The sequence below is a fragment of the Microcaecilia unicolor genome, chromosome 6, assembly GCF_901765095.1.
Source record: "Microcaecilia unicolor chromosome 6, aMicUni1.1, whole genome shotgun sequence".
In the NCBI taxonomy this organism is placed as follows: domain Eukaryota; kingdom Metazoa; phylum Chordata; class Amphibia; order Gymnophiona; family Siphonopidae; genus Microcaecilia; species Microcaecilia unicolor.
Window position 1 is genome coordinate 145,311,317 of NC_044036.1, and position 20,509 is coordinate 145,331,825.

A 20,509-nucleotide genomic window follows, 5' to 3' on the forward strand; every position below is an offset into this window, starting at 1 on the left:
TTAAAGAACATGCACTATAATTAAGGTTCAGTGGTTCCCGTAATATATCCTTACTGTATCTCATAACTTTGGGATGAAATACATAAGTGGTGGCAGCAAACAAAGAATAATTAGTACCCTGAAATTTGCTCCTTTTGATAAAAGATGACATGAAAACAAGTTGTGTTCAGTGGTGTACAGTAGACTAGAATGTGGGTTTATTGAGAGAGTGAGAGTTTTTTGCCATAGTTATCATAGAATTTATCATCCTGTGCTCAAAAAGACTGTGCCAATAATAGATCTCATAGCTGATTTGCATATGCATCATCACACCGACTTGTCCGTGCCCATGGATCTTTCAGTTGGCGTGTGCAGTGATAACGTCTAGGTCTGCTGCCAGCTGATGTACCACCATCATGGACACCTTTTTCTGCAGGGTGAAGGGGAGGGGGAGAACAAGAATCTGTTCATGGACGGCCTTTGATAAACTACAGCATCCTTATGCCAGGCTTTTCTTGGCAACAGTTTCCCTTTGATTAATACTGCGGCGTGCCAGCGAGTTAATGAGAGAGCATTTAAAGGGAAGCTGTCCCACAGTGGTGAACCGGATGCTCAGCACGGTGCCGGCACACTGCCCCAGTTGGTGTTGCAGTTCCAAGTTTGTTGCAGTCGGGTCTTTGTGGTAGTTACTGATGGCCCGTGCAAAACTGCCACTTTTCCAAAACAGAGTTGTGATTAGCAAAGTTGAGTTTGGTAGCAGCAGTGCCTGGAAATAGTTAGCATGCCATTATAACCCCCCAACTCCCATATAAATATAAGAAAATATCACCAGCTAAGTTATATTTCTGAAATACTACTACTACTATTTAGCATTTTTATAGCGCTACAAGGCGTATGCAGATCTGCACAAACATAGAAGAAAGACAGTCCCTGCTCAAAGAGCTTACAATCTAATAGACAAAAAATAAAGTAATCAAATCAATTAATGTGTACAGGAAGGAGGAGAGGAGGGTAGGTGGAGGCGAGTGGTTACGAGTCAAAAGCAATGTTAAAGAGGTGGGCTTTCAGTCTAGATTTAAAGGTGGCCAAGAATGGGGCAAGACATAGGGGCTCAGGAAGTTTATTCCAGGTGTAGGGTGCAGCGAGACAGAAGGCACGAAGTCTGGAGTTACCTCACCTAAGATTATTGCTGTGCTTGTGACATTTATTTACATTAATTTATGCATAGATACCAAAGCATCTGTTGCAGCTGAACCTGGAAGTACAGTACCTTTCAGGAGAATAACCCATTTTAAAACTCAAATAGTGATTGTGTGATGTACCCTTAAATGGTGGGACACATAAATGAGCTGCATCTTTCCCATTCAATCAATTTCTTCCCCATCAAAGGTCCTCTCCTCTTGTCACCTTCCCTAATATACACTACTTCCTCTCACTGCCTCCCAATTTTCCATTTCAACCAAGGTTAGTCTATTACCTCTTGTTAGTTTCCCAGGCATGGAGGGGCAGCAGTAGCATCAGCATCACAACCAGTATAGGGGTAAGGAGGATGTTGAATCTTCAGGGTCAGTGAGGGAGACATAAGAATAGCAATACTGGGTCAGACCAATGGTCCATCTAGCCCAATATCCTGCTTCCAGCAGTGGCAGGTCACAAGTACCTGGCAGAACCCCAATTAGTAGCACCATTCCATGCTACCAGTCTTAGGGCAAGCAGTGGCTTCCCCCATGTCCATCTCAATAACAATGGACTTTTCCTCCAGGGACTTATCCAAACGTTTTTTAAACCCAGTTACACTAACTTCCTTTACCACATCCTCCGGCCCACAGGTACCAAGGATGAGCCATCCCAAAGAGATCTACCACACTGAGGAGTGAGATTTTTTAGATGGTACATCCAGGGTGTACATTTAGAATAATTAAGCGTAGTGTTGCTTTGCAAATTAATTAAGGCAGCATTAAATGATACTGTTTTTTCTTTGGAGCCTCTGAAAGAATACAGATAAAGTGGAGAGTAATTTGGTAAATTTTAATGTGAAAATTTTCACCCATTTAAAAGTATATACATCAGTTTCAGAGCACATGTGCTTGCAGTAAAGGGAAAAGGGACAGGGCAAGGGGAAGCAGTAGGTAGGAAGATGTGCTCAGATTTCTTCCTACTGGTTGGACCACTTGGTTTACTTCTCTAAGACTTCCCTCTCATGAAAGCAGTGATCAAGATCAGTGCATTGGTACTGAAGCTCAGATGAGTGAGAAATAGGGCTCAAGGAGTGTGAGAATGAAAGAACTTTCAAATGAGTGTGATGGAGGCAGGTCTGTGTGATCGGTAGAACAATCCTGCTCGGTGTGCAGGAGATGAGAGGAGAGCATCGTTGCAGTCCCGGCGCCTACTTTCCATCAGGCACCGAGGTAGAAGCCCCTTGATGTCAACTGGGCCTTCCTAGCACTACAAGTGGCTGATGCCTTTGCGGCACACACTGCAGGGCATGGCTAAAGGGGTATACTTTTGCCTCTTGGGAGCATCAGGTAGTACCGAGGAACCCTTAGAGGTAATTTATTTCCTATATGGGGAAGCAAAAAGGAACCGTTAAGCTGAAGTTCTCCACTCCTGCAAGGGGTGGCCTGCTGAACAAACATCTGGTTCCAGTGGGGACCAAAGTCTGTGCTGGGACCTCAGATACCTTTCTCCTGTGGAGGTATCACTCAGCCTCCCCCAGTGTTTTGTTGAAGATCTGACTACTTACCTCAACTTCGTGTTAAGTGCTGGATCTTTCCCGCCAGGCCATGGTAATATCCTCGCCCCTGTTCCGAAGAATCTAAAGATTAAACCGGACATCGTCTCTAACTATCGCCCAGTGGCTTCAATACCCCTAGTTACCAAGTTAATGGAGAGTATGGTCAATGTTCAGCTCAAAGACTTCCTGGCTGCCTTTGATATCCTACACCCCTCTCAGTCTGGTTTTCGAGCTCAATATAGCACCAAGACTGTCCTGGTCACCCTCTTATCTAACTTTAAGCAAGAGTTATCCATTGGTCGGAAGGTTTTACTGCTTCAATTTGACATGGTGGACCATGAAATCTTGCTTCATCTGCTGGATTCTTTTGGTATAGGGGGTCCTGTCTTACAGTGGTTCGCGGGCTTTTTAACAACAAGAACTTACCAGGTCTCAGTGAACTCGGTTACTTTTGATCCGTGGAAGGCCTCCTGTGGGGTTCCGCAGGGCTCCCCACTTTCACCTGCCCTATTCAATATTATGTTGATGCCTTTAGCTGCTGCTTTCGCAAAACTGGACCTTAACCCTTTCATCTATGCCGACGATATTACAGTCTACATTCCCTTTCGCTCCACCGTGTCGGAAATTGTTCACCTCATTGATGCCTGCTTCTCCACCTTAGAACATTGGGCTCAGGTCTTCCGTTTCAAATTAAACAAGGACAAAACAGTGTCTCATCCTCTCGTCCATCCACACGCCAGTAATTGACACGGTGCTCCCATTATTGGGCTCTGTCCTTCCGATTGCCACAAGCCTGCGGCTTTTAGGAGTGCAACTGGACACACACCTCCAGCTGGACAATCATGTGCACTTGGTTACCAAAAAAATGTTTCACGCCATGTGGAGGCTTCGGCGTATCAGATACTTCTTTACTAGAGATTTGTTCCGCACACTTGTCCACTGGCTTGTCCTCTCCCATTTGGACTATTGCAGCGGAATTTACGCGGGCTGCCAGGCCTCTCTGTTGAAAAAGTTCCAAACAGTTCAGAACACTGCTGTGAGACTCATCCTGAGAGAGTGACGCTTTGCAAATGCCGAACCCTTACGGTTCAAATTACACTGGCTGCCTGTTCAGGAGTGTATTGCCTTTAAACTCTGCTCCTTGACCCATAAAATTATCTATGGGTTTGCCCCAGAGTATATGCACCCCTTGATCGACCTCCCGCCCAGGAATGCCAACACTGCTGCTCGTTCCTTCCTCCACCTTCACTTCCCAAACTGTAAGAGTGTCAAGTAGAAGAGGATCTTCGCCTCGTCTTTCTGCTATTGGACTCCTAAGCACTGGAATGCTCTCCCGCAACACCTTAAAACTCAAGCGGACCACGCCCTCTTCAAGAAGTTGTTGAAGACCTACTTCTTTGCCAAGACCTACTCCTCACTTTATACCGCTGCTTGATGCACCCTCCCTGGCTCCTACCCTGCTAGTTCACCCTGTTAGATGCTTCTCCCCCTGCATACTCCTTGTATACTCTTCTAAGTTTTCCTATTCTGTATTTTATTTAATGTTTGTAAGCCACATTGTGCCTGCATGAGTGGGAAAATGTGGGATATAAGTGAAAAATAAATAAATAGGACTCCTCCCTTTCCAGTTTTATCTCCATTAGTTGGGGTTTCTCAGGAGATTCCCCTGTTTCTAGTGGAGATTCATGCGAAAACTGTTTCTGGTCAACCTCTTACGTTTGCAGATTCCAGAAGTGATACAGATAACAGCTTCTCAGATGGATGCTCCGCTTAAGGAGCCTATGGAGATTACCTTAAGACATTTGGTTATGGAGTTTGAGAATGAAAGGGTTGCTTAAATCTGTTATATCTCAGACAGTGACCTTCTCGGAAGAAATGGTGGACAAATTGACTAATTTGGACTTAAACCTGAAGACTTCAGAGAAACAGGTTTTAGGGGTACAGGCACAGGTTGCCACTCTCCAATCAACCTTGGTTTCCTTTATTAAAGATTTTCATATGATTCAAATGAAATTATAGATGATGGAGAATGCTTTTGAATTTTCCTTCAATTTGTCTTTCACCTGAGATCCTTCTTAGGAAGTATTTTAGGGAGGTTCTAGGGTTAACTAATTCTGAACTATTCAATTGAGTAATTTCTATTATTTACCATCTAAAAAGAAGCTTCCAGATAACTAGCAATAGATAGATCAATTAATGACTTCTGAAATGGCTCTAACAACATTTTTGGAAGACTCACAAGATATAATTGCTTTTAGATCTACCTTGCTGGCTACTTTTCTTAACAAAAGAGACAAATTTCTTGTCTTAGGAAAAAAAAATGTTAAGAAGTGAATTTCTGTGGGGCCAAGGCCAATGTTTTTCCTGATGTTTCCAGGGCCACTCAACTCCGGCGGAAGGGTCTTTTTCGGACTGAAACCTTGGAGCAGTTTTCTTTCTAAAATTTTTATGTAACTGTGTCATCACTTTTCAGGGGAAGAAATATCTGTTTTGGGAAAGTTTCATTAAAGGTCATGAGAAATGATGGTTTAGTTAAGAGTCGTATTATAATGATGCCATTTATATAATATACACCCCTGGTATTATTTTCTTTTTGTTTGGATGGTAGTTATTTGGCATTCTCTCTCCTTGACTTGGGCTTGAAGGTAATCTGGCTTTTGTAATGTACCTTGGAACTTGATTTATTGTAACGTCCTTTTTCTTTTCTTTTTTGTATGGTATCTAAATTTGAAAATTCTTAATTAAAAAACAAAACCCAAAACAAAACAAATGTGTGACACATGCCTAATGAGTGAGATTTGGCATCTGTATGCCTTGAATGGTTGCCATCTGGATCCCATTGTGGGGGGCTTTGCATTGAGGGGAGAGCAGGAGATATAGGGCTCTGGGTTCTCTCTCGGCTGTGGCTGTTGATGCTGGTGATACTGGAGTTCATGATAAGAAGACCTGGGAGCTGCTCTGGGAACACACCATAGAGTAAGGAGCAAAAGAACAGTGATACTGGTCTGCATCAGAATAGCTGGAGTACTTCTAAAGGCTTCACATAGCTGGACCCTGAGCAGGTGAAGTGGTGGCAGAACAGGTACTTCCTACTGTCTGCTAGCAGGAAGAAAGGTTCAGGGTCATTTTATTTGATATACTACTAATATAATAAAAAACATGAGGGTCCTTTTGCAAAGGCACCTTTTGCGGTAGCGTAGGCGTGGGTTTTGGGCACATGTCGATCCATTTTTTTTTTTTTTAGCGCACCTGTAAAAAAAAAAAAAAAGGCCTTTAAAAAAAAAATGTCTGCTGAAGATGGACAAGCAGTAAAATGAAAATTGCCGCGTGTCCATTTTGGGTCTGAGACCTTACCGCCAGCCATTGACTTAGCGGTAAAGACTCGCGCGGTAATGACCTATGCGCCCCAAATGCCACTTGGCGTGCGTCTGTTACGCGTGCCTGAAAATAAAAAAATATTTTTCAGATGTATGTATCGGATGCGCGTCAAAAATGAATTTCAAGAGCGATGCGGTAACTCCATTTTGCTGCATGTTGGGCGCACGTAGATGCTTACGCGGCTTAGTAAAAGGATCCCTAAGTGGTTAGCAATACATTTAAAAAAAAAAAGAGGGGGGTAAGTAAAATAGTGTGTTGGTGTCCTATGTCCCACTGCGTCAGCCTCTAGGTATCAGCTGCACAGATAATTTCATGGCTGAAACTGTGACATTGACCTGGCGGGCAGAGGATGCCAACTACTATTAAAAACACCGTACCTCTTGCCAGCGAGGTTCAAAGATTGAGGGAGGAGGGTGGGGAAGTGAAAAGCTGCACTCGACGCCTTCACCTCTTGTTCCATCACTTGCCGGGCTGGGGTCTGGGGGTTATGAGGATTCTAGACCCAAGATCCAGGGTCATGGAAAGAAGATTTGTGGACCCTGGGTGCCCATGGCCACCCTCGCATTAAAATAATTAAATAAATAGAAATAGGGCCTTCATGCTGGCACTTTCATGGATTAGTGTACAGTTATGTATTCTAGACATTAAGAAACACCAGGGATGCCTGGTTTATAGAATTGCCCTTCACAACTTTAGATTTAAAAAAATTGTATTTAGTGCTGAGATCCAGTATAGCAGGTAATTTGAGACCTAAATTCCTCCCCTTGCTTCCAAAATAGTTGAAGAGAATGTTCTTCATTTAAAACCTATTTCAATAAAACCCTCTTATGCTATTCAACTGGTGCCTGTCCCCGTGGGCTCTGTCTCCATTCCTTCCCCGTCAGGCTCTGTCCTCTTCTGCAGAGGCCTCGAACATGTATGATTTTTATACTTATATCTGTAACTGTTGTTTTTAAATCACAAATAGAAAACAATAACGAGCAACTATAATAACCCTCCCACTACTATCTTCTACTCTTCCGGCCCCAAAAATAGCTGCCTTCAACTACCCCAAAGAACCCTAATTCACCCTGTTAAAATGTCTAGGGGTACAAAATACAACCTCCTCTGTATTCCCTAGTGGGGGAGAAATATGCCCTTTGAGGCACTGTGGTGATTTTTTTTTTTTTTTTTTTTATCTGTGGATGAATCAACAACAATCTCAGGATTCAGTCTAACTCTCTTGCATTAGAAAATGTCTTCTCGGAAGATGTTCTCACACATTTTGCCAGTTGTGGCCAGTACTTTTGCTTGTTTTAAAAAAAAAAATGAAAACATCATTGTCTGCATCACTCGAACAGATAAATAACTGTCCAATTCATTAGCAGCCTGAATGACACATGGACAAAGTTTGGCCCCGTCCCCGCGGGCTCTGTCCCTGCGGTTACCGCAGGTCCCCGTCCCCCCATGTCATTCTCTATGCTACGGTCAGCCTTTTTATCTTCCTTCACAAGCTTCCTGAGAAATGAGTAGGTTTATCTTTGCTTTTTTCTTTTTTAGTGTGCGTGGGAAACACATGCTTAACACGGAGCACGGTCGAGATTCATTCCATAGGGCTTTCAGGATCCTTTTAGAAAGGGACTGATCCGTTAACATTGCCCTCTTTAGATCTAGCAGACAGGATGTTCTTTCATACAAAGGAACGCTCACAGCCTTTCTCGCCAGACCAGTAAGTGAAAGTTTTCAAGCCTGGTGGGCAACGCTTGTGTCCATGTGCTACACAGAGACCTTAGTATGGATGCCTACATGCAGTTTTGATCCGCACTCCTTGAACTCTATTAAAACAATATAAGCACTGCCTTAAAGGGATGGAGAAGGGTGATTGTGCTGGAAAGCTCTCATGCAGCTCTCCTTGCAGAGATCTTTTGACGTATAAAAGCAGTGCTGGCTGAGAAGCGGATTTTGAGACTTCGTTTTGATTGAAGTGCAGAATTGAACAGGCTGGGAATGTCGGTGGAAGACTAAAATGCCTTTAGTGTCCTAAAGTCCTATTCATGTGAGGCTTTCTGATACAAAGTAGAGGGATTATTGGAAAAGGTGTCAAGAGACATGAGGTGAAAGTAACCACTTCATGAAAAGTAGAATTATTTCTCCTTTTAGTGCATTGTTAGACAATTTCAGATGATTGTTTGTTGTCCAAATGTTGAAACGCCAATAGTTAACATGGAAATCGATCATTTTACTAGTTTTTTCTTTTAACTAAAGTTGTAAAAATATACAACTGGTTGAACAAACTTGTTCTGCTTTATAAGATATTGCCCCTATATCTGACTATAATTCATGTTTCTCCCTTTTAAACAAACTTCCATTGTAAATGATCCTATATCTTAAATGTAACGTTGTTAACGTTATCACTTGTTGCGCTGTAAGCCACATTGAACTGAACGTGTTTTTGGAAAGTGGGGGATACAAGAACAAATGATTATGGTTATGATCCTGCTTTCATAGTTTACTCAGTATCAAAATGGGCTTGGTGTGTTCACCTGGTGGTAGATTTTCACAGCTGAGATGAGCTCTGGCAGTCAGAAAACTTAATCAGCACTTTACGGGGTCAATACGTAAGTGTTGTAACAAGCAGTATTCTTTTTCCATTTGTCCTCTTGGCCTTCCACCACCCAGTACCCTTCTCCACCCTTCCTCCTCCTCCATTGTTTTTTTCCATCGATGTGTAAATTCACAGGCTGCCTGTCCATTTAAAATCTTCATATGCCTGTGTATTTGGTAGGAGCCAGAAATGATAAGTCTTGGGTGGAGATTCTGACATCTGAGGGAGTGCTGTCCCCCAAGTGAAGGTGTGACATCAGAGATACCCTCCAACTGCAGGTTTTAACATCAAAAGGTCTGGCTTTTATTAACACATGGTAGGACCATACAAACACTTCTTTTTACTGAAGGCTGTTCTTTTGGTTGCTTTCTTCTTTCTTAACCACATTTTGAACATGAATCCTTCAAGCCTATTTGTGTTGCCGACTTGACTATAAAATTGGCACTGGTGATTTATTCTTCTAAAACGAACTCCTTGATTTTCATCGTCTCCTCCAAGTATGCAGAATTCCCTGCCCTGACATCTGGACCTATGTTGCTGTAATGCCACCGGCTCAAACTAAGGAAAAGAAGATAGAAGCTAAAAATGATTGCCAGCGCTTCAGTCACCGTGCTTCCTTACTTAAATATTGTCAAAAACCCTTACGTGACCCTCATTCCCTAGGAATCGGTGAGAATGAAGGAAAAGAGAGAAATAGCAAGAGAAATCTTGAAAACTGAGGAACAGAGTTTGATTCCCACTTCAGGCACAGGCAGCTCCTTGTGACTCTGGGCAAGTCACTTAACCCTCCATTGCCCCAGATACAAATAAGTACCTATATACAATACGTAAGCCGCATTGAGCCTGCCATGAGTGGGAAAGCGCGGGGTACAAATGTAACAAAAAAAAAAAAACATGATTAGTAAAACACTTTTACATTTACAATAGTGTGATTAAAGAATGTTTTACAAGCCTGACAGGCATGCAAAAAGAAAAGAATGGGGAAAAAGCTTATGACTCATCTCCATTGCATAGTTTTGTTGCCTTCACTGCATTATGAGCAGCGCTGTGAAAAAGAGAAAATAATAGCAGGTAAAGGCCCATCCATATCATCCACTTTCTCCGTCCTCCCTTGTTCATCAGAGGACCATTCCATACACATCTCTGCATTCCACAAATGATGAAACTTCATTTTTCACTACCCCCTTCCTAGGGTGTTATGTACTGATAGCTGTACACAGCACTATGCTAGGCAAGGTAGCATTAAGAAAGCTAGTAGGACAACAGAATGACACACACAGAGGCACTGATAAGGGCAGACACCTTGCCTGGGATGCCAAATCCAAGAGGGTTCCAGAAGAAAGCTGGAAAAACCTCTATTCCATATCATCAAGCTGATCAATCCATAGACTGGTGGTGGGTTGTGTCCATCTACCAGCAGGTGGAGATAGAGAGCAAACTTTTGCCTCCCTATATGTGGTCATGTGCTGCCGGAAACTCCTCAGTATGTTCTCTATCTCAGCAGGTGGTGGTCACACACAGCAGCAGCTCTGGCTAGGCCTCCAAGCCTAATTTTTAGGTTTTGTTGAGTGCCTGGGGTTGAGGGCTCTTTTGAGCAAGTGCAAACCTGGTGGTGCCAGGTCCCTCCTTTTCTCCCCCCTCCCGCTGGCTCCGTTAAAAAAAAAAAAAAAAAAAAAAAATTTTGAACGGCCTTAAAGGCGTTTAGCCAGGGCTCATATGAGACCACTACAACACTCTCTGCTGCAGCGCTGGACTCCGATGTCGGAGGATTATGCGGTGCGTCTTCCCTTGGATCCAGCAGTGCGCAAGGCGCTGAGCTGGTGGATGCAGACAGACAAGTTGTCTGCGGGAATGCCTCTGGTGTCCCCAGAGTGGATTGTCGTCACGACGGACGCCTCGTTATCGGGCTGGGGAGCCCACTGCTTGGGAAGGACAGCGCAGGGGCTCTGGTCTCCTGCAGAGGCAAAGTGGTCTATCAACCTCCTGGAACTCAGAGCCATTCGGTTGGCGCTTTTGGAGTTCATCCCGGTACTGGTGTTGAAGCCTGTACGGGTCCTGTCGGACAATGCCACGGCTGTGGCCTATGTCAACCGCCAGGGAGGTACCAAGAGCGCCCCTCTAGCCAAGGAAGCTATGAGTCTATGCCAGTGGGCGGAAGCGAACCTGGAACAGCTGTCAGCGGCCCACATTGCCGGAGTCATGAATGTCAAGGCGGACTTTCTCAGTCGCCATACCTTGGAGCCCGGAGAGTGGCAGCTATCTGCTCAGGCGTTCTTGGACATCACGAAGCGCTGGGGCCAGCCGAGCCTAGATCTGATGGCGTCATCGGCCAATTGCCAAGTGCCGCGCTTCTTCAGCAGAGGACGGGACCCTCGATCCCTGGGAGTAGATGCTCTTCTCCAACAATGGCCGACACAAGAGCTTCTCTATGTGTTCCCGCCCTGGCCCATGTTGGGCAGGGTACTAGACCGGGTGGCAAAGCATCCCGGCAGGATAATCCTGGTGGGTCCGGATTGGCCCAGGCGTCCCTGGTATGCGGACTTGATCAGGCTCTCAGTCGACGATCCTCTGCGGTTGCCAGTGGAGCAGGGCCTGTTACATCAGGGTCCCGTGGTGATGGAGGATCCCTCCCCCTTTGGTCTTACGGCCTGGCTATTGAGCGGCAGCGTCTGAGGAAGAAGGGCTTCTCAGACAAGGTCATCGCCACTATGCTGAGAGCGAGGAAACGCTCTACTTCTGCTTACGCCAGGGTTTGGTGTATCTTTGCAGCGTGGTGTGAAGCAGGCTCTCTTTCTCCTTTCACTGCTCCAATTTCTTCAGTGTTGGCGTTCCTGCAAGAAGGTCTGGACAAAGGCCTGTCGCTCAGTTCCCTTAAGGTCCAGGTAGCGGCTCTGGCTTGCTTCAGGGGCCGCCTGAAGGGTGCTTCCCTGGCTTCGCAGCCAGATGTGGTGCGCTTTCTCAAGGGGGTTAATCACCTGCGCCCTCCTCTGCACTCAGTGGTGCCTGCGTGGAATCTCAACCTGGTGCTAAGAGCATTGCAAAAGCCGCCGTTTGAACCCTTGTCAAGGGCATCTCTGAAAGACCTGACGTTGAAAGCAGTCTTTTTGGTGGCTATCACTTCAGCCAGAAGAGTTTCCGAGCTCCAGGCGCTCTCATGTCGAGAGCCTTTTCTACAGTTCACTGAGGCAGGAGTGACTATTCGCACAGTGCCTTCCTTCCTGCCCAAGATTGTTTCTCGCTTCCATGTGAATCAGCAGCTATGTCTCCCTTCCTTTCGTAGGGAGGACTACCCAGAGGAGTACTCTGCTCTTAAATATCTGGATGTGAGACGAGTCATCATCAGATACTTGGAAGTGACCAATGATTTCCGGAAATCGGATCATCTGTTTGTCCTGTTTGCAGGTCCTCGTAAGGGTCTGCAGGCTGCTAAGCCTACAGTGGCAAGATGGGTCAAGGAAGCCATTGCAGCGGCTTATGTGGCCGCAGGGAAGGTGCCGCCTATCCAGCTGAAGGCTCACTCCACGAGAGCTCAGGCGACCTCGATGGCAGAGGCCGGATCCGTCTCCTTGGAAGAGATATGCAAGGCGGCAACTTGGGCTTCGGCTCATACATTCTCCAAGCATTACCGTTTGACTGTGGCTGCACGGGCGGAGGCCCGGTTTGGAGCTTCAGTGTTGAGGTCAGGGATTTCTATGTCCCGCCCTGGGTGAGTACTGCTTCGGTACATCCCACCAGTCTATGGATTGATCAGCTTGATGATATGGAAGGTAAAATTATGTATAATCATACCTGATAATTTTCTTTCCATTAATCATAGCTGATCAATCCATAGCCCCTCCCAGATATCTGTACTGTTTTTTATTCTGGTTGCATTTCAGGTTCAAGTTTAGTCTTCAGTTACTTCAGAAAGACTTCGTGTTCAAGTTTTTTCACTTGGATTCTTCAAGAGTTAAGACGAGTTTGTGTTACAGTGAGCTGCTGCATTCCTCTCCCCTCCGTTTTACGGGGCTGGATTGAGACTTAAAATTCTGCCGGCACTCCCTCCCGCTTCGTGCGGCTGTAGGGCAGCTTTGTACCCCTCCCGCTTCGGCGGTGTTAGGGTCAGTCAGCTCCTCCCGCGGTTGCGGTTGCAGGATAAGCCAGATCCCCCCGCATCGGCGGGTGTGGTGTCCCTCCCCCGCTCCGCGGGGATGAGCTGGACAGATTCCCCTCCCCCACTTGTGTGGGGATGAGCTGGGTTAATTCCCCTCCCCCGTTTCGGCGGTGGTGAGCTGGGCAGAGTGTCCCTTCGTGGGTGTAATTCTCTAAGTGCTGAGTCCTGCGGATGGAGCTTTGATATCGACATACTGAGGAGTTTCCGGCAGCACATGACCACATATAGGGAGGCAAAAGTTTGCTCTCTATCTCCACCTGCTGGTAGATGGACACAACCCACCACCAGTCTATGGATTGATCAGCTATGATTAATGGAAAGAAAATTATCAGGTATGATTATACATAATTTTACCTTCTCGGTCCTTCCTTATAATGTTCCTTTTCCTAGAGATGCACCCAAAGACCCTGGATAGGAGCCAGTGCTTGCACAGTATAAGAGCAAGAGCCATATAACCATCAAGGAGAAGGGGGATGCATGGTCAACCACCCTTGCCCAGAGTGCCATGTTTCCCAGCCATGGTTCTGTGCATGCCAATGCATGAGCTGTACGCTTAAGCCAATCAGTGAATGACATGATATCACATCACCTGCACTTCTTTACATGGTAATGGATATTAAGAAGACACATTTATTAATTTATTTGTAAAAGTTGATTCAGCAAACAGGCAGCAGGTGTTTCCTGTATGTTTCCAAAATCTCATTTCTGCGCCCTCTTCTGAGCCTAATGTTCGTTCTCTCTCTCTCCTTTTTTTATTTTTTTTATTTTTTACTGTGTACTCCCTAGGATTCAAGTACAAAGTCAGGATAAAGCCACAAGGCCCAGTTACCCCTGGTGTTTCAGACAATACACACTCCTTCAGCTTGTTTTGTCTCTCAGAACCAAGGATCCCCCTTCTTGTCCCATGCTTTCCTGAATTCCATTATTGATTTTGCCCTCTCTGCTCTCACAGCCTATTTATTTATTTAAGAATATGTATCTACTGCCTCCCTGAAACATTTCATTAAAAGAAACCATAACCAGGCAGTCTACAATCATAAGAAAAAGACCAAACCACTGCAAGTTGAACATGTTCTCTTCAAATCATAAACCCATTTCTTAGATCGTATACATGCATCCACCACCCTTTCTATGGACAAGTCTTAATTATAAGACATAAGATATTTTATATTAAGACATAAAATACTTTTTTATATTAAACCCTACAGAGTGCAGTGGTAGAATTCTGCCAATTTCCAAAACTCTGTCTTCTGCTGCACTCATTCTTCAGCTGTTAACCGCTGTAGTCCCTGGTCTCATCCTCCTTCCCCTCTCACTGCTTGTTCTTCTCACCCTAGTTTGTGACTACCAGCTCAGTGGACTCTCTACCTTCTTGGTCCCTTGATCAATCTTCTCATTCTCCCTCTCCTCCTGCTCTTTGGTGTCCTCCTATTTCTCTTTCTCTTCTTGTCATTCTTGAACTCGCCATTGCCTGGGTAAGACTTTGTGCCTCTTGCCGTTGTTACAGAATATGGCTCAGTGCGCCTAAATCTACGTGCCGGGATTTACGCCACAATTTCATTGGTGTACATAAGTATTGCCATACTGGGAAAGACCAAAGGTCCAACAAGCCCAGCATCCTGTTTCCAACAGTGGCCAAGCCAGGTCACAAATACCCGGCAAGATCCCAAAGAGTAACATAGTAGATGACAGCAGATAAAGACCTGAATGGTCCATCCAGTCTGCGCAACAAGGTAAACTCATTTTACATGGTATGTGTTACTTTATGTGTATTTAATTACACAAAAATGGCCAGATATGATGTGGCTATTGTTGCTTACGTTATTGGAGGAAAAAGCCTCTGTATTCCCGATTCAGACCATATTTCAATCTGTTTAAGCGGGATGGAATCTTCATCGGCTAAAAAACCTCTGTTTGTCTTATAAAGCTAGACTTTAGTCATCTTGTCAGTTATAACACTTATCTTAGTGTCGTGGTTGCAGTTGTGGGTCTGTCCTTTTTGTGTATGGTGTAGTGCTATAGAAATGATAAGTAGTAGTATAGTCACTCCGTTCTATGCCTGACGGGGTCCCGTTTCGCCGTTCTAGGCTCAAGGAAAAGACATAAGTACATAAGTACATAAGTAGTGCCATACTGGGAAAGACCAAAGGTCCATCTAGCCCAGCATCCTGTCACCGACAGTGGCCAATCCAGGTCAAGGGCACCTGGCACGCTCCCCAAACGTAAAAACATTCCAGACAAGTTGTACCTAAAAATGAGGAATTTTTCCAGTCCATTTAATAGCGGTCTATGGACTTGTCCTTTAGGAATCTATCTAACCCCTTTTTAAACTCCGTCAAGCTAACCGCCCGTACCACGTTCTCCGGCAATGAATTCCAGAGTCTAATTACACGTTGGGTGAAGAAAAATTTTCTCCGATTCGTTTTAAATTTACCACACTGTAGCTTCAACTCATGCCCTCTAGTCCTAGTATTTTTGGATAGCGTGAACAGTCGCTTCACCTCCACCCGATCCATTCCACTCATTATTTTATACACTTCTATCATATCTCCCCTCAGCCGTCTCTTCTCCAAGCTGAAAAGCCCTAGCCTTCTCAGCCTCTCTTCATAGGAAAGTCGTCCCATCCCCACTATCATTTTCGTCGCCCTTCGCTGTACCTTTTCCAATTCTACTATATCTTTTTTGAGATACGGAGACCAGTACTGAACACAATACTCCAGGTGCGGTCGCACCATGGAGCGATACAACGGCATTATAACATCCGCACACCTGGACTCCATACCCTTCTTAATAACACCCAACATTCTATTCGCTTTCCTAGCCGCAGCAGCACACTGAGCAGAAGGTTTCAGCGTATCATCGACGACGACACCCAGATCCCTTTCTTGATCCGTAACTCCTAACGCGGAACCTTGCAAGACGTAGCTATAATTCGGGTTCCTCTTACCCACATGCATCACTTTGCACTTGTCAACATTGAACTTCATCTGCCACTTGCACGCCCATTCTCCCAGTCTCGCAAGGTCCTCCTGTAATCGTTCACATTCCTCCTGCGACTTGACGACCCTGAATAATTTTGTGTCATCGGCGAATTTAATTACCTCACTAGTTATTCCCATCTCTAGGTCATTTATAAATACATTAAAAAGCAACGGACCCAGCACAGACCCCTGCGGGACCCCACTAACTACCCTCCTCCACTGAGAATACTGGCCACGCAATCCTACTCTCTGCTTCCTATCTTTCAACCAGTTCTTAATCCATAATAATACCCTACCTCCGATTCCATGACTCTGCAATTTCTTCAGGAGTCTTTCGTGCGGCACTTTGTCAAACGCCTTCTGAAAATCCAGATATACAATATCAACCGGCTCCCCATTGTCCACATGTTTGCTTACCCCCTCAAAAAAATGCATTAGATTGGTGAGGCAAGACTTCCCTTCACTAAATCCGTGCTGACTTTGTCTCATCAGTCCATGTTTTTGTATATGCTCTGCAATTTTATTCTTAATAATAGCCTCCACCATCTTGCCCGGCACCGACGTCAGACTCACCGGTCTATAATTTCCCGGATCTCCTCTGGAACCCTTCTTAAAAATCGGAGTAACATTGGCTACCCTCCAGTCTTCCGGTATTACACTCGATTTTAGGGACAGATTGCATATTTCTAACAGTAGCTCCGCAAGTTCATTTTTAGTTCTATTAATACTCTGGGATGAATACCATCAGGTCCCGGTGATTTACTACTCTTCAGCTTGCTGAACTGACCCATTACATCCTCCAAGGTTACAGAGAATTTGTTTAGTTTCTCCGATTCCCCCGCTTCAAATATTCTTTCCGGCACCGGTGTCCCCCCCAAATCCTCCTCGGTGAAGACCGAAGCAAAGAATTCGTTTAATTTCTCCGCTACGGCTTTGTCCTCCTTGATCGCCCCTTTAACACCATTTTCGTCCAGCGGCCCAACCGACTCTTTGGCCGGTTTCCTGCTTTTAATGTATCTAAAAAAGTTTTTACTATGTATTTTTGCTTCCAACGCTAATTTCTTCTCAAAGTCCTTTTTTGCCCTCCTTATCTCCGCTTTGCATTTGGCTTGGCATTCCTTATGATCTATCCTGTTACTTTCAGTTGGTTCTCTTCTCCACTTTCTGAAGGATTGTTTTTTGGCTCTAATGATTTCCTTTATCTTACTGTTTAGCCACGCCGGCTGACGTTTAGTCTTTTTTCCCTTTTTTCTAATACGTGGAATATATTTGTCCTGAACCTCCAGGATGGCGTTTTTAAACAGCATCCACGCCTGATGCAAGTTTTTTACTCTGCGAGCTGCTCCTTTCAGTCTTTTTTTCACCATTTTTCTCATTTTGTCGTAATCACCTTTTCTATAGTTAAACGCTAGCGTACTTGATTTCCTAGTTTCACTTCCTTCAATGCCAATATCAAAACCGATCATATTATGATCACTGTTATCAAGCGGCCCTCGTATCGTTACCCCCTGCACTAGATCATGAGCACCACTAAGGACTAAGTCTAGTATTTTTCCTTCTCTTGTCGGCTCCTGAACTAGCTGTTCCATGAAGCTGTCCTTGATTTCATCAAGAAATCTTATGTCCCTTGCGTGTACAGATGTTACATTACCCCAGTCTATATGCGGGTAATTGAAATCCCCCATTATTATTGTGTTGCCCAGTTTGTTTGCGTCCCTGATTTCCTTTAACATTTCCGCATCCGTCTGTTCGTCCTGGCCAGGCGGACGGTAGTACACTCCTATCACTATCCTTTTCCCCTTTGCACATGGAATTTCAATCCACAGTGATTCCAAGGAGTGTTTTGCTTCCTGCAGAATTTTCAATCTATTTGATTCAAGGCTCTCGTTAATATACAATGCTACCCCTCCACCAATCCGATTCACCCTATCACTACGATATAATTTGTACCCCGGTATGACAGTGTCCCACTGGTTATCCTCCTTCCACCAGGTCTCAGAGATGCCTATTATATCTAATTTTTCATTTAGTGCAATATATTCTAACTCCCCCATCTTATTTCTTAGGCTCCTGGCATTCGCATATAGACATTTCAAACTATGTTTGTTGTTCCTAAGTACATCATGCTTAGTACTTGACAGTATTAATTGGCAATCTTTTGTCTGATTTTTATTGTTATTTAAAGATACCCGATCTACTACAATCTCTTTTGCAACCTCACTATCAGGATACTCTATCTTCCCTGTTATGGTGATATCTTTGAAAGATACCTTATCCCGAACCATGCTCTTTTGAGCGACTGTCGGCCTTCCCCCCATTTCTAGTTTAAAAGCTGCTCTATCTCCTTCTTAAACGCCGATGCCAGCAGCCTGGTCCCACTCTGGTTAAGATGGAGCCCATCCTTTCGGAATAGGCTCCCCCTTCCCCAGAATGTTGCCCAGTTCCTAACAAATCTAAAGCCCTCCTCCCTGCACCATCGTCTCATCCACGCATTGAGACTCTGGAGCTCTGCCTGTCTCTTGGGCCCTGCGCGTGGCACAGGTAGCATTTCAGAAAATGCTACCCTGGAGGATCTGGATTTCAGCTTTCTACCTAAGAGCCTAAATTTTGCTTCCAGAACCTCTCTCCCACATTTTCCTATGTCATTGGTACCCACATGTACCAAGACAGCGGACTCCTCCCCAGCACTATCTAGAATCCTATCTAGGTGACACGTGAGGTCCGCCACCTTCGCACCAGGCAGGCAAGTCACCAGGCGATCCTCACGTCCACCAGCCACCCAGCTATCTATATGCCTAATGATCGAATCACCAAGTACAACAGCTGTCCTAACCTTTCCCTCCCGGGCAACATTTGGAGATATATCCTCGGTGCGAAAGGATAATACATCCCCTGGTGGGCAGGTCCTGGCTACAGGAGTACTTCCTACTTCACCAGGGTGATGCTCTCCTTCTAGGAGACCTCCCTCCTCCAAGGTAGCACAGGGGCTACCTGACTGGAGGTGGGACTTCTCTACAACATCCCTGTAGGTCTCCTCTATGTACCTCTCTGTCTCCCTCAGCTCCATCAAGTCTGCTACTCTAGCCTCAAGGGAACGGACACGTTCTCTGAGAGCTAGGAGCTCTTTGCATCGGGCACACACATATGACACCTCACCAATTGGGAGATAATCATACATGTGACACTCAATGCAAAAGACTGGATAGCACCCCTCTCGCTGCTGGACTGCTGACTCCATCTTAGTGTTTTTTGAGTTTTTCCGTAATTTAAAACTTGCTAAAGTATTAAGGATATCAGCCTATCACTAACTTACAGTTCCTCCTTTAAACCCCAATCTTCAAATTCCGAAAGCACAAGCAAAATTTGTTCACTTACCAGAGAAATATCCTCTTCTCCCAGAACTTATTAGAAGGAAAGCTTTCGCGCGCCGTTAGGCGCGCGGCACCTTGCAATATGTGATTTATCGTTCTATATGGTTTCTCTTTGCAAAGACCATATAGAACGATCAATCACATATTGCAGTACAAGGTCTTTTCCTTGATAGAGCCTAGAATGGCGAAACGGGACCCCGTCAGGCATAGAACGGAGTGACTATACTGCAACTACGACACTAAGGTAAGTGTTAGATTTTAGTCATCTTGTCAATTAAAGTTATATCTTTATAAGACAAACGGAGGTTTTTTAGCCGATGAAGATTCCATCCCGTTTAAACAGATTTGAAATATGTTCTGAATCTGGAATACAGAGGCTTTTTCCTCCAATAACATAAGCAACAATAGCCACATCATATCTGGCCATTTTCATGTAATTAAATATCATTTATTTCTAATATTTGGCCACATCCAACGATTTATATTAAAGTTACTTTATATGTATACATACCCGAGTTTGACTTGTCTTTTCCATTCTTAGGGCACAGACCGTAAAAGTCTGCCCAGCACTGTTCTTGTACTAAGTTCTGAAGCTACTGTCGAAGCCCCTTAATATTTACACTCCAGCCCATCCCTTTCTATTCAGTCACGAGGGCATAGACCGTAGAAGTCTGCCCAGCTCCCGTTTTGTTTCCCAATTACCGGCGTCGCCACCCAATCTCCGCTAAGATAGAGTGTGGAAAATTCAACAGAATCCATATTTCCTCTGCGTAGTTTGTTTACTTAGAATTAGTTGCATGCTCTTCTTGATCTACTGTCATGAATAGGAAACAAACAAAATATTTTAAAGTTATTGTTTTCATCATTTGAGAACTTCTTTCTCATTATTTGGGCACATCTGGCCCAGTTTTCTTCTCTTTACACAAGCAACTGAGCCATTCTGGTGAGATAAAGGCCTTTCCATTTTATTTTATTGAAATGTGTGGTTCTGGGGGAAGAAGGGGGCTGGAAACTGTCATGTGAGTGAAACAAACAAACTAAAAAAAAAAAAAAAAAAAGGCTGCTTTCCACATAGACTGAGCAGTTCAGCATTTCTCTATGCCATTATTTACCTACCTTGGTTGACCTTTCTTGAACCTACATCATTCACAGACTGCCTTCCAGAAAGGCAAACAAAGAACCTGAAAAAGGGAAATGCATTAACTCTTTGTGGGATGTGCAGTTTTGCTGGTCTAATTGATGCAGTCATACTTTTTAATTACATGATTTCTGGGGAATTGCATGATGGTGAGAGCCTCTCGCTTAATGGTATTTCATCTTTTTTGTACC

General features: G+C 44.6%; 1 protein-coding gene across 9 annotated transcripts in view; it reads left to right on the forward strand.

Moving 5' to 3' along the window:
* Window positions 1-20,509, forward strand: part of FOXP1 (forkhead box P1) — an 801,754-nt gene that overhangs the window by 141,657 nt on the left and 639,588 nt on the right. The window lies entirely within an intron of this gene.